The following is a 13,225-nucleotide window of genomic DNA, read 5'->3' as shown; positions in this document are numbered from 1 at the left end:
GAAGTTCTCCCTGCACACGGGCCTCAAGAAACATCTTACGCAACGGTGCAGCCAGCGCGTCAGCCCTGAGCTTATACAGTTCCACCGGGATTCCATTCGGGCCCGGTGCTTTACCCGATCGCAGCGAGCGAATCGCCAGGGCGATCTCATCGTCCGAGAGGTCTCGGTCCATATCCTCCCGTTCAGGGTCAGATAAGCAAGGAAGGTCAATATCGTCCAAGTAGGCGACTGACGCGGACATCGGGAGAGAGGTTGCTGAGGTATACACCTGCTCAAAATAGTCAGCGAAGGACTCAGCTATAGCCGCCGGGTCCGTCAAGGTTATGCCGTCCGCACCCACTAATTCCGGGACTACCCGGGACGCCAATGCCCGCTTATCGAGCCAGGCCAAGAGCTTACCAGCCTTATCGCCGGCATCATAAATCCGTCCCTGCTGTTCCCTGCTCAAGGCCTTCGCTGCATCAGTAGCGGTGGCCCGAAGTTCAGACTGCTTGAGAGAGAGGGCATGGACCAATTCAGGCGACGAGCCAAGCTCCAGCTGGGCACTAAGGTCCGCGAGCTCAGATTCCAACCTTACCACGTTTTCATCGCGGCGGCGGCGCGCTGCAGCAATCAGTGAGAAAGCCTCACCACGAAGCACGGTTTTAAAGGCCTCCCACAAGGAGACGGCCGAAGTCACAGATCCAGTGTTCTCCACGAAATATCGATCCATAGCCTTGACCAGGAGAGAACGGGTTTTCGGATCGCGAAAGTACCACGGGTTAATAGGGGCGACCCGCGAGGATGCCGGAATCTGGAAGTCGAAGGAGATCCAGACCGGAGAGTGATCTGAAATACCTCGGGCCAGGAGGCGTGCGGAGGAAACGGACTGCGCCTGGGCCGCCGGCGCCAGGACGTAGTCCAACCTGGAGAAGCTACCATGTGCGCCCGAGAGAAAGGAGTACTGTCGCTGTGTAGGGTGGAGCAGACGCCAACAGTCAACCATCCCCATGGAACACACAAAATCAGACATCCAGGATTGGGAAGGGCGAAGATCCCTGGGAGGAAAGCGGTCCAGTTCCCCTGAGACAACACAATTGAAGTCCCCACCCACCAGCACCAGGCCTTCGGGGAGTCCTAAGATGGCGCCTCCCAAATCCCTGAACGTAGTCTCCTGCAACCCCGGGGGGACGTAAACCGAAACCAAAACCAGCGTGCGGCCCTCCCACCTACCCACCAAAGCCACATATCTGCCTCTATCATCAGTCAGCACAGACTCCACCTCCAACGGGAGGGACGCACGCACCATGATGCCCACCCCCCTGGAGCCCGAGGAGAAACCTGCGTGAGCCACCATTTTGTAACCCCGTCTGTCCAGGGCCTTACATGCGTGACCCACCAAGTGGGTCTCTTGCAATAGTACTACATCAGGAGAACACCGTTTAAGCATTTGCAACACTACACCTCTCTTGATACGATCCCCCAACCCGTTAACATTCCAGCTAAGCAAATGAAGCAGTTTACCCCCCATCGTCAAGGACCATTCGCGACCCACCCCCAACCCCCCGTTTCAGTACCCAGTGCAACGATACTACACAGTAGGAATACCTCAGCCAAGAAAGGAAAATGGAGAAAAAACAAGACCACACATCCCAACTACCCCCCACCCTGCACCCCTGCATCAAATTAAGATCCACCCCAACTAGCAGTGTGCCTGTCGCCCCCAAAACTAACCTACAGAAAGCCCACGAAGGAGAAAGGAGGCATCCCATCCCCTCCCGTCACCCCCCATATCAATAGCAGAATGAGTCAATATGTACAACAGTTGTCGAAAGTCGAAGCACCTCACGGCGTCCCGTGTCTCGGGAGACAAATGAGCAGAAAGTCACTCCTGTGCAGCAGCACCTCCGGTGGCGTCCTCCGTCTGGTCGGTAGCTTCAGGTCGTTCCTGGGGCAGGGTGTCGAGCCAGTGTCCCGCATCCTCAGGGAAGTCAAAAAAGAAAGTCCGGTGGTCGCGCTCAACGCGAAGCTTAGCAGGGTATAGCATAGAGTACCGCAGGCCCATATCCCTGAGTCTCCGTTTCACTCCTGCGAAGCTCTGCCGCTGTTTCTGAACAGCCTGAGTGAAGTCCGGGAAAAAGTTCACTTCTGAGTTCTGGAAGTGGAGCGGGCCCATCGTCCTCGATGCCTGTAGGATAGCATCCCTGTCTCTATAGTTAAACAGCCGCGCAATGATGGGGCGCGGGGTCACACCCGACTTGGGCGGCCCACCGGGAATCCTGTGGGCCCTCTCCACCGAGAAGAACTTACTCAGGCCTCCCGGTTGCAAGTTCTTGACCACCAAATCTTCCACAAAAAGTTCAGCAGAGTCCTCCTCGGCTTTCTCCGGCACTCCGGTGATACGGACATTCTGGCGACGCGCGCGGCCTTCGAACTCGTCCAGCCGTCGCGCCAGTACGCCATTAGCCTGTTTCAGGGCGCGCACCTCCGTCTGTATGTCCGAGACATCCGTGACCAGGCTGGAAGTTTTGAGGTCCAAAGATTTTACCCGGTCGTTCGTCTTCCCAAGGTCCGTCCTGATAAGGTTCAGGTCGATTTTCAGGGAATCGACCTTGCTGGACAGCTCCTCACGAAGCGAGTGCATCTCCATCTTCACCCCCGATATCGCTCCCATGACGTCCCTGAGCGTTATGTCGGAGTCGTCCGGTGATTCATCCCGTCTCGGGTCTTTTGAATGTACCGCCTGCACCGGCGATCCCTTAGACTGGGAAAAGCGCTCGGGAATAGTAGACTGGGATTGGGTCGGCCTCCGATTGAGCCGTTGCGTCTTGCCCACATCCGAGCCACCCTTGCCCGCCATGTTGGCAGCCACGGGACAGGGGGGGATGGGACACCAGGGGCGAAGGAGTCCAGCTGAGTTCTCCCGATGCACACAAGGCAAAGTGCAGTGTTCAGGGTCGAAAGCCGCCAGCAAGGCGATCGGCACTCAGGAACGTCCCTCGGGCGTGAGGGCCGCTGGCCGGGAGGAGCTCCGTGGGGACACCGCTGCGAGCCACCCTGGCATCAACTACGCTGAGGCGCCTCCGGGAACATCGACACAACTCGAGTCAGGAGTGTCCGATTTTCAATCCGATTGCGGGTGCCGCATCGGGCCCGGCTCAGCAACCGATACCCACCATCGTGGGACAGGATAGACAGCAGGATTATTGCGGGAGATCGGGAGGTCTTCGGAGCTCCGAGCTCACGCGGCCATCTTGGTTGGCAGCGAAGCTCCTCCCCCCCCCCTGAAGTTTTTATGCTATATGTAACCTGGGGATGGTGATTCCCCCTCTCTGAGTGCGTGTGAAGAGAGAGCGACCTACCCTTCCATAGGAATACATGGGGAATCGATGAGTCCTCGGTAGTTCCCGATGCGTAGGGTGTGCAGGGTCAAGTCTGGTATGTATGAACTCGTGAGATTGAATGCTGCGCAACGGTATATGTGGTATGAGTGTGTCTAGTGTAGAAGTCCCCCTTTTAGAAGTTGGCATATTTGTGGAATGTGTGCCTGGAGTATGATTGGCCGAGGCGGGCTGGTGAGCCTGGCTCCCAGGATCTGGGAGGGTCTGCCCCGGTGGTGAGTGGAGTGTTTATCATGCTGATGTGAGGGGAGGAGTGAGCCTGGGTCTGCTTGTGGATTGACTGTCTGGGTTGAGTGTCATGAATGAGGCTGGGTTTTCCCCAGACAATGCTGGCTCCACCCCCTGGGGTGCGGCTGGTTCCTAGCCTGGCCAGTGTAAAGAATCCCCCCATAACCAGTTCCAGCTGGTTCTCTCCCTGCCTGCCCCTTCAGACCAAGAATGTGTGTATAAAAAGGGTGCTGTGACACTCTGGACTTGTTCTTGTTCTTAACTTGAATCTGCCAGGGGCTGCTGCTGCTTGGGCTCAGGGTTGGCTTGCCTCCCTGGGCCCTGCCCTACTCCTGGACTTCGGATGGCCTTTCCTCTTCCAGGAGCTGCTATGCTCCACCTGAGGTCCTGTACTCTCTATGGACTATACTTTCCTTATCCAGCGCTTGGGAGCGCTTCCTTCTAACCTCCAGCCTTTGGGAGCGCTCTATTTCCCCTTATAGCGCCAGGAACGCTTCATTCATGCCCTAGCGCTGGGAGCGCTATATTCAACAAGCCGGTGCCTACCCGGCGTCTGCCCCGTACTGCCGAGGTTCTACAACACCAGCGAGAGCCTACCTCGCTACTTGCCCCTTTAAATTCTCGAGAGAGCCTGGCCCTCGTAATTTCCCCCGAGTCACCGCCACCGGCCCGGGACCCCTCGTGATGCTATTCCCGGGCCACGCTGGGATTGGCTGCCGGCCCGGGATTTGTTACTGACGTCTCCCCGGGCCGCGCTGTGATTGGCCGGCGGCCCGAGGAGCTGTGGAGACGACCGGAGAGAGCCGAGGAGGCAGGGGTCGGCGGGAGCCTACTCCGCGCCCCTGCGTCCCACCAGGACAACTGCCGCTTCCCCCCCGGTGCCCTCAGGAGCGAGCGGGAGCCCCGGAGAGCGAGAGAGGACCGGCGCACCAAGACCGGTGAGTGCAGCAAGGGGAGAGAGAGAGGAGGGGCGTCGGGACACATTGCCGGTGCCCGCCCCTCCCCTACAGTGAACTCCCTGTTGTGCCTCGAGGCCCGAAGGGCCCCCAGTGATGCCGGGTCCCCCGAGGGGGGCCCCGCCTGCCCACAGTTCTTTTCCTGAGCCCCGAGAGGCTCCGTCCTGGCCCGTGGGGCCCCCGGAAGATCGAGTCCCCCGAGAGGGACTTGCCTGCTTACCCTGAGCCTGCGAGAGGCTCCACCACATGGCCCTGACCCTGCCTGAGCCCCGAGAGGCTCCACCACGTGCCCCTTGGCCCTGCCCTGTACCTTCTTACTTGTAACCCCGGCCTGTGCCTCGGGCCCTTTGTACAATGTATGTTCCTATGTGTCCTTCTTAATACAAAGACTATTTTCATATATACTTGGTGTGGAGTCCTTTTGTGGGAGGCCCTGGATGTTGTTGTTGGTGGGTGCGTGCGCAAATGCTTCACATGTCCTCCGAGATAGGCCTGACTGCCCACGCCGCGTTACCTAGAGGGTGAGCAGGGGTCGACTTTACATAGGGGTGGCGGTCTCTGACTGGCTGTGGCGCAAGCCCTGGCCGGCCGGGGGTCCCATTTCCTACAGGGTTTATACCTAAGGGCAACACCTTATTTAACATCTGATGGCTCTACAGCGTTCTCTCTGAGACACCTCAGGTACTTCTGGCTTGGGCCTTGATGCCGTCACTGGATATTAGTAAAGCATTTGTTTCACTGAGGTGGGATTAGTTGCAGGCCATCATGTCTGCAATGGCACTGGGAAACGGTGGGGCAAGTGGGTTGCACTGCTATACGCGGGTGCACAAGCGCAAGAGTGCCTGGGGCACAAAATATCAGAACACTTTGAAATACATAAAAGCACAAGGCAGGGTTGCCTTATCTCGCTCCTGCTTTTTACACTGGCAGTAGAATCTTTCTCCTCTATGCTGGGAGTCAAGGCAGGGAAATCCTGCTTCAGTAAAGTGAACATGTGGTCTGCTGACTATATGTTCCCCTACCTGCAGGAAGCCCATTCAGGTATTCCGTGGTGTGTTGAACTCCTAGACAATTTTGCTTAAGTATCTGGGATGTGCATTCAATGGCAGAAAACGTGTGTTTCCGGTAATAACGGACATTGTTTCTCATCCAGACGTGGTGCAAAGGTTGGGAATCCAATGTACACCCAGCACCTTCAAATACCTGGGGATCAAGGTATACCATTTATTAAATTTAAATCTTCAGAATCTAGTCACTGTTGGTCCTGTTCTTACGATGATAGTGATTTTTTCCACATGTTTTTTCACTGTCCATTGGTCAAATCCCTCTGGTATCAAATATGGTCTAAGTTAAATGACATTCTAGGCTCAAATCACACTTTCGATATTGTTCATAATTTTCTAGGTGGTTCCTCCCCCATTTGGAATGTTTCATACAATGTACGTAAATTTATAGATTTGTTTATAGCTATTTTTTTACAGGTAATTATTACGAACTGGAAGGATACCTCAAAAATTACTTACAATGCATGGTGGAATTTGATATGTCACCATCATAGACTTGATTGTGCCTATGATGCTACTACCCCCCTTTTGATAAAAAAGGATTTGTTATGGTTACCTTTAACTGATTTACTTTCCAGACATGTGCCTTAATTTGTATTCACAGTTTATGAATTGTTTGCCTTCTTATTTTCTTTCCCCTCTCTTTCTCTCTCTCCCCCTCCTTCTTTTCCTACCCCCTCTTCTCACCTTTTACAAAAAAAAATTCTTTTAAAATGCATTTTCTCTTAGTATAATTTCTTATTACTCCCTTTTTGGGATTTCTTCTTGATTCCACCTTTATATTGTGCATTCTCATTGACCTATTTTTACTGCTCGTGATATTGTAATTATGTTTTTCCATGGTATATTTGATTTAATAAAGCTTTCTAAACTAAAAAAAAAAAAATATACCATTTAGACCCAGACATGATAGAGGAAAACCTGGGTGGTGCGATTCACGGCCTGAGAGGTAGCATGGCTTTTGGTGGACAATCCAGCTCCCAATAATGGCAAGGATGGACCTAACAAAAATGATTGTTGTGCATACTCCACTGATTGACCAATAAAGGAGGAGTTGGAGTACCGGATTTTGTACACTATTACTATGCCTCCTAGTTGCAGTGTATGACTAGATGGCTGGTGGAGCTATATGAGTCTATTCTCACAATGATGTTGGGGGGACACTAGCATTGGCCCTTAAACCCAGGCAACAACACATTGCTCTTGCTGTTGGAAGGGGGTGACCGACCAGGAGAGCTCAGCCCCGTTATACATTCCTGGAACCACGCTAGTGGGGATGTCGATGGCAAGAGGCAGATAGCTGACGGTCATAGACTTGCAGCCTTGACAGAGGCAGATATAACAATGCTGGGGGATTGTTACTCTGTAGGCTCCTTGTGCATATTGGAGGTGCTCACAATAGGGAGAGGCCTGAGGAGGCCCAGTTCAAAGTTTGGACTATTCGGTAAAGCAGATCGGGAACCACCTAGCCATGACCTCTTACAAAGTTTGATCACCTTTGGACACAGTAGTAATCTCTTCTCTTGGCTATATTGCATGACATTAGCCATGATGGCGTACACTCTGTTGCATTTGCAGGCTAAATGGGAGACATATGTTGGACATCAGTTTGGAAGGAAGGAATGGGAATGGATGTTAAAGCACACATACATATACACTTTCAACACTCAATTCAAATGCATGACGTTTAGTTATCGGCCTTGCACTTACCTAACACATCATAGATTAAATGCGATGCTGCGTACCACTGAGCTAGGATGCCCCCACTGTGCACGCACAGACGCTAGCTTTATGCACATGGTGTGGTAATGCCTGATAATAGAGAGGTTCTGGATGCATGTTACTGCGTCATTCGTACACACCCTTGGTAGACTGCAGCTGTTAAGGGCTGAGATCTGCCTCCTGGGCCTTTATGATGTATGGTCCAGTTTATCGGTAGGGTCAGGTTCCTGGACCTGGCTCTGGGGGTGGTAAGCAGAGATATTTGCACTGCACAGTCCCTGACTGGCCTACTCATAGTCGTTGGAAGGCAGAGGTTACATGATGGGCACAGGCGGAGGGCAAGGTTCTTAGAGATGAGGAACATAAAGGGCTTCTCAGGATACCTTTGGCTGACAGTTGGATGGAAATGGTGACTGGCTTCAAGGAGGAGACAACTCAGGGAGGTGAAGCCGAGTTAGGACAATAAGTGTTAGCTCCAGCACCACTTAGACTTACAACCCAACCTGAGACTAAGGTCAATGTCCATCCTCATGCTGTAACCCTAATCGTTCCTACCCTGGGCATGCCATAAAGGCGGTAGATCTATACACCACATGCGCTCTAACGTAGACCAAACCCAGAGAAGTTTACGCCCTGTAGTTTGTAAATGTTGTAAAACTTTATCTGCTTTCCCACAAGCCTATTTCCTGCAGGAAACAATGTATGTATGTATGTATGTATAGGCATTTATATAGCGCACTACTTACCCGTAGGGTCCCAAGGCGCTTCGACCACTGCAAAACCCTTCCTGGCTTCCCTGAGAGATGGTCCCTTAATGGGTATCTCCAGGGTGCGACCAGGCATCCCCAGCGGTCTGGTGGGGCCGTTAGTGAAGATGAGGCAAGCTAATGCCCAGAGTTGCCGAGTGTGATCGCTGATCAGAGTGGGCACCGAGGCGAGAGAATTATCGAGTCCGCTGACCCTGGTCCAGAAACCTGCCGCGCCGGGAATCGAACCCTGGTCCCGGGCGTCCTCTGCTCTCGGGTCTGCCGCCTCTAACCAGTGAGCCACACTACTTCACTAAACAATACCACAGGGGGAGAGTGTTTATACGCATCCAGGGTGAGGCAAAGACATACTAGACCACATTTGTAATGCATATAATAAGCTGAACAACATACAAATATATGAGACATCGTGCTGTACTGCTGCACCCTGTTTTGTCATTTAATAGATGCCACTAACTTGTTTAGTGTGGCCGAGAACTGTTGCCATCTTGAAAAAATGCCCAAAGTAGGTAGTGTAGCCCTGTAACCACATTGATTAAGGCAATCCCAGGGGTCCTTCCTACCCACTAGCTCATTCGAGGCATAAGTCTGGCACCTCCAGCCACCCACTGCAGAACACTCCTGGACCTGTGGGATTCAGAGGAGGACTGAACCTGCCTACTGAGAGCTGGTAAGACCCTAAAAACTGGACCTAAGCTCCCTCTTGTGCTCAGGATAAAGAAGTGGGCTCCAAGGGTCACAAGGCTGGCCTCCTATTAAAGCTACAGTGGCACAGCAAGCTACAAAAGGCCTTTTCTTTCAACTGCCCAGATGACAAGTGGCAATTAGACCTGGACTGGATTCTCCTGTTGGCTACTGCCTGCCACACTGTGAGTCTCCAAGTGTCTCCTCTGAGGTTCTGGGGAATTTAGAAGTGTACTCCTGTAATGGATTGGGACTTAAAGGACTAAAGTAAGAAGGCAAAATCCTTGACTAGGGTGACCTTGGCTGTTGTATATGACCCGTGCTCTATTGTGGTCAGCTTCAAATTACCCTTTGGTCCCAGCCTACCCGAGCATTGATTATCATTCGCATCTTGTGTTTCCACTTTAATCTTTCAAAATTGAGATCTTCAGTTCCCCTTATTGAACTTTTGTCATCTTGGTATCATTTTGTTTATTAAATTTTACTATATTTTTTTTAATTTGTTTTAGGATTTTTATTGTTTGATATTTTGATTTTACTACAGTTTTAGTACTGCATAAATACTTTACACATTGCCTCTCTGTTAAGCCTTTCTGCTCTGTGCATAGCTACCAGTGTAATGAACTCATGTTTATTTCGACAAGTATTGTGGTTGTTACTTGAAATGGGTACTTACCCCCCTCAACTAATTCTCCATTTTCTTACAGTACTCAATCTGTTTTACCTGATGGAAGAAATAGATCCTTAACACAAACTTATCTAGTTACATACACCACTTCAGAATGGCGACTACGCAGTATACAGTTGATGAGAGAAAGTAATTCTTCCATAGCTCCATTGTCCTAATACATTCACATTTGAGAATGTAGGTAGACCTAAAATGGCGCCTGAGTAGAATGACGCTTTCTTATGGCACATACTCTGGAGAGCTCTATTGGATACCATTCTTTTGAGGTAATTGAGATAAGTTAATTCAACCACCGTATTTTGAAATCCAACCATAGGGCATATTTACAATACCCGAGGGTAACCGTGCGCTCTATAAGTGCAAATAACATATATAGCACTTAATGCCACTGTCCCACCCAACCATCCCATTAACTTTTGTCTCTGCAATTTCCCTGCCTTTTGTTATGTCATATCCCAGTGGCCTTTAATGTAAGGGGTAGTCTATATCCCAAGTGGAGTGCTCCTTTGCAAAGCCCTACGATGTTGCAGAGAAAAGTGGGACAGCACCATAGTCTTCAAGGAGATATGCCCCCAAAACCAACTTGCCATATACAGCTGGATGGTGGCAGTGATGTGATTTTCAAATGGTGGGAAATTGTATCTGTACTAGAAGAGGGAGGTATATCAACGCCTCCATATACATTTAAAGCAGCCTCAGTAATGCAGACCTCCTTTTCACGTCACTCTGAGTAGGGTTGGCTTTGCCAGGGTGTGTTTGGATGCACCTAATTGATCTGGGGGGTGTAAATGACCATGTATTGACCTGAAGGATGGCAATGCCCCACCCTCTCCTCCCTTCCCTTTGGGCCAAAGATAGCCATAACAATGACTGTGCTTGAGGAGAAGTTCTTGAGTCACTCTGCACACTGTCCTCCGCCACTTATTCTGCTCGTTTGACTGCCAGAGAATTGACAAACCTTTAAGCTTAGAAAGGTTGTCCAAGAAGTGAAATCAGAGAGCATGAAATAGGCCCAGCCATGGAAGAGGGAACTCCTAATATGAAGTTGTTTTTCTACTCCCTGTCTTGGAATTACAACAAACAAAGAAGATTCAATCCATGCTAGCCCCTGACTGACAACAGCGGGAAAAACCTCACACTGTTACCAGCAGGTTGATTGGTTTTGCCAAAACATCAAACACTGTATTCCATTTGATAATTTGTGACCCGACTGCCACAAACTGGCAATTTAAGTTGCCGTTTCACTGCAACACTCAGTATACTCTTGCAAACCCACCCTGGATGAACCTGTGGTACCTCCTGTTTAACAAGCTGTGTGCCATGTGCCTAATGTGGACTGGAACTTCAGGGACATATGTCATGAGAAGGAAGCTTGTGTACCTGAGAGTGACCATTAGCACAGGGAACTGGGGGTGAGCAGAGGCCTGGGGGCAAGCACGAACATAAAGGATATTAGACTGAGCGATTGTTTCAGGGAAATGGAACTAAACTCATGCCTCAGGTATGGAAACTGAGCAACACCCTTGAAGCTCCTGCTCGCCTCAATATCCTCTGTGGAAACTGGGAGTGAGCAAAAGACTCGGGTCCCTACGTGGAGCAGAGCATCTAATGATTTGGCCTGAGAATAAACATTGGAATCAGAGCCTTTCAGGTGACCATGGTTCTCAGTGACCTTATCACAGTCTTCTCTCAAACTTACTCCCCTGATACTAAGAAACGTTTCATAAAAGGCCATTATCCATAAATGTGGGCCACTTTTCTTTGCATGCTCAGGCCAAATGTGAATCCCAATCCTACCCTGCGGTTGAAACCCTCCATAAATTCTCATTAGAAGCGGATTAAGAGCAGGTGAGATAACCCTCTGGAGCAGAAACTCCTGTCCCTGCACCACAAAGTCACCTTTTAGGTAAAGTGGAGGCATGCCTTTTCAGCACCCCCTTTAACCTCAATTCAGTACGGCATAACTAGGGTTCTCACCAATATGGCTCCTGGATAAACACGTGTCCCCAATGTTCACTAGTTGTCCTTTCTGACACCACCAGACTATTCAGAGGCACAACAACCAATCTGCCCTTGTGCTGAGAATCCAGAGCTCTTGAAGTGGATGTAAGTTCTACTTGTGACCCGTGGGCTCATCCTGGGTTTGATGTCAGACAGTCTATTATTGTTGGTTAACGTCCACCCATTTCACCATGAGAAGCACTCTTACAAGCCCAGAACTGTACACAGCCTGGCTACTACCAAAGGTACAAATGCGGCAACAATCCCACACCTAGGAAGTGCCTCCCCTTCAGATGGAGACAGCTCACATTCCCCTATGTCCAGAACCAAAGCTGCTTGGTGAGCTGTGAAGAGGGGCCATGAGCCTTAGGACGTTTTCTTAAATTAATTTTTAATTGTTCGAGTTGGTGATCTGAGATTTCCACCATCCTAAATGTTTACTGTTGTGTTTGCAACAGGACAAGTAGAAATTATTATTATTATTTTTTTTTACTTTTAGAGGTATATTTTTATTTTGTCCTCTGCATAGGTGTTCTCCAACATTGTCTGCTACAGGACACTCCCTTACCAAAGTCTATCTGCAGAAATTGTTTGTCTTCTGAAAACTGTCTCACTAGAGAAAAGAGGGGGCACGAGAAATTGAGCAGACAATGGCACACAGCCCCCGACATGCCATGTATTACGAATATAAAATTTATTTAGAAAATAATAAGTGCATACAGAGGTACAAAAAAGCCTTTTACATTACAAAGGTGTTAAAACGTCACTATAAAACAATGCCATAGGTTTTTCAAAAGCTCGATGTATACAAATCTTCCGCAAGAGCTGCCTTTCGTATGTATTTCTTCACATTGTCTGGGAATTTGTTTGCAAAAAAATACAACATACAGAAAATTAGGTTCAGCACATTCTAATGACACAACTGGGAATAGACTGCAGCTGTCAGACATTTAACTCACACCCGCCTCCTCCCTTCCTGAAGCGTGGGACTAAAACAAGGTGGACCGTGGAACCTGTGTCTGCCTCTGTGTATGCATGGGTTGTTTTTATGTGTTTGAGTCTGTTTGTGCCTCTTTGCGTGACTGTAGGTATGTGTGACTCTGCCTTTGTGTGTGGATGTGCCTCTGGGAAGATCTCTGCGTTTTTATTTCTTTTTGAGTATGTCTGTATTCATGTGCATCTGTGTGCCTATGTGAGTGACCCTTTCCTTCACTGTGTTGGTGTGCATTTCAGTTTTTGCCTGATTGTATAGATCTCCGTGTAAGGCTGAGTTTGTTCTTATTTGTATCCGTGCAGGCCTCTTTCTGACTTTTGCCTCTGTGTACATGTGAATGCCCGCGCCTGTTTCTCTGTTTCCAACCGTCTCTTATGCATGTCTGCACGTGTCTCTGTGACGGTCTGTGCTCCTTGTCAGTGACTGTGCTCCTGTTTTCTTATATCTTTATATGTGTGTTGCTCTGTAAGTGTTTGTGTTTTTTCTTTAGATCGTGTGCCTCTGTGTTTGTCTTGAATCGGGTGTTATTAACTTTGTGTCTGTGTTGCCTTAATAATGATGGTGTCTCATGTGTACCTCTCGCCCCTTCTTGAGGACGAGTGTGTTAGTGGTGTCCATCTGCGCAATGTTGTGCAAGACCGACAGGATGTAGGGTCAATCGGTCGTTGTGTGTTTGTCTTCTAGAATGTCGTTCTCCTGTACGTCACTATGTCGGGAGGGAATTTGGTATGTGTGTAAGCT

This window comes from Lissotriton vulgaris, chromosome 5, assembly GCF_964263255.1.
Source record: "Lissotriton vulgaris chromosome 5, aLisVul1.2, whole genome shotgun sequence".
Taxonomy (NCBI): domain Eukaryota; kingdom Metazoa; phylum Chordata; class Amphibia; order Caudata; family Salamandridae; genus Lissotriton; species Lissotriton vulgaris.
The sequence above is the reverse complement of the archived record's forward strand: the minus strand, read 5'-3'. Positions refer to the sequence as shown.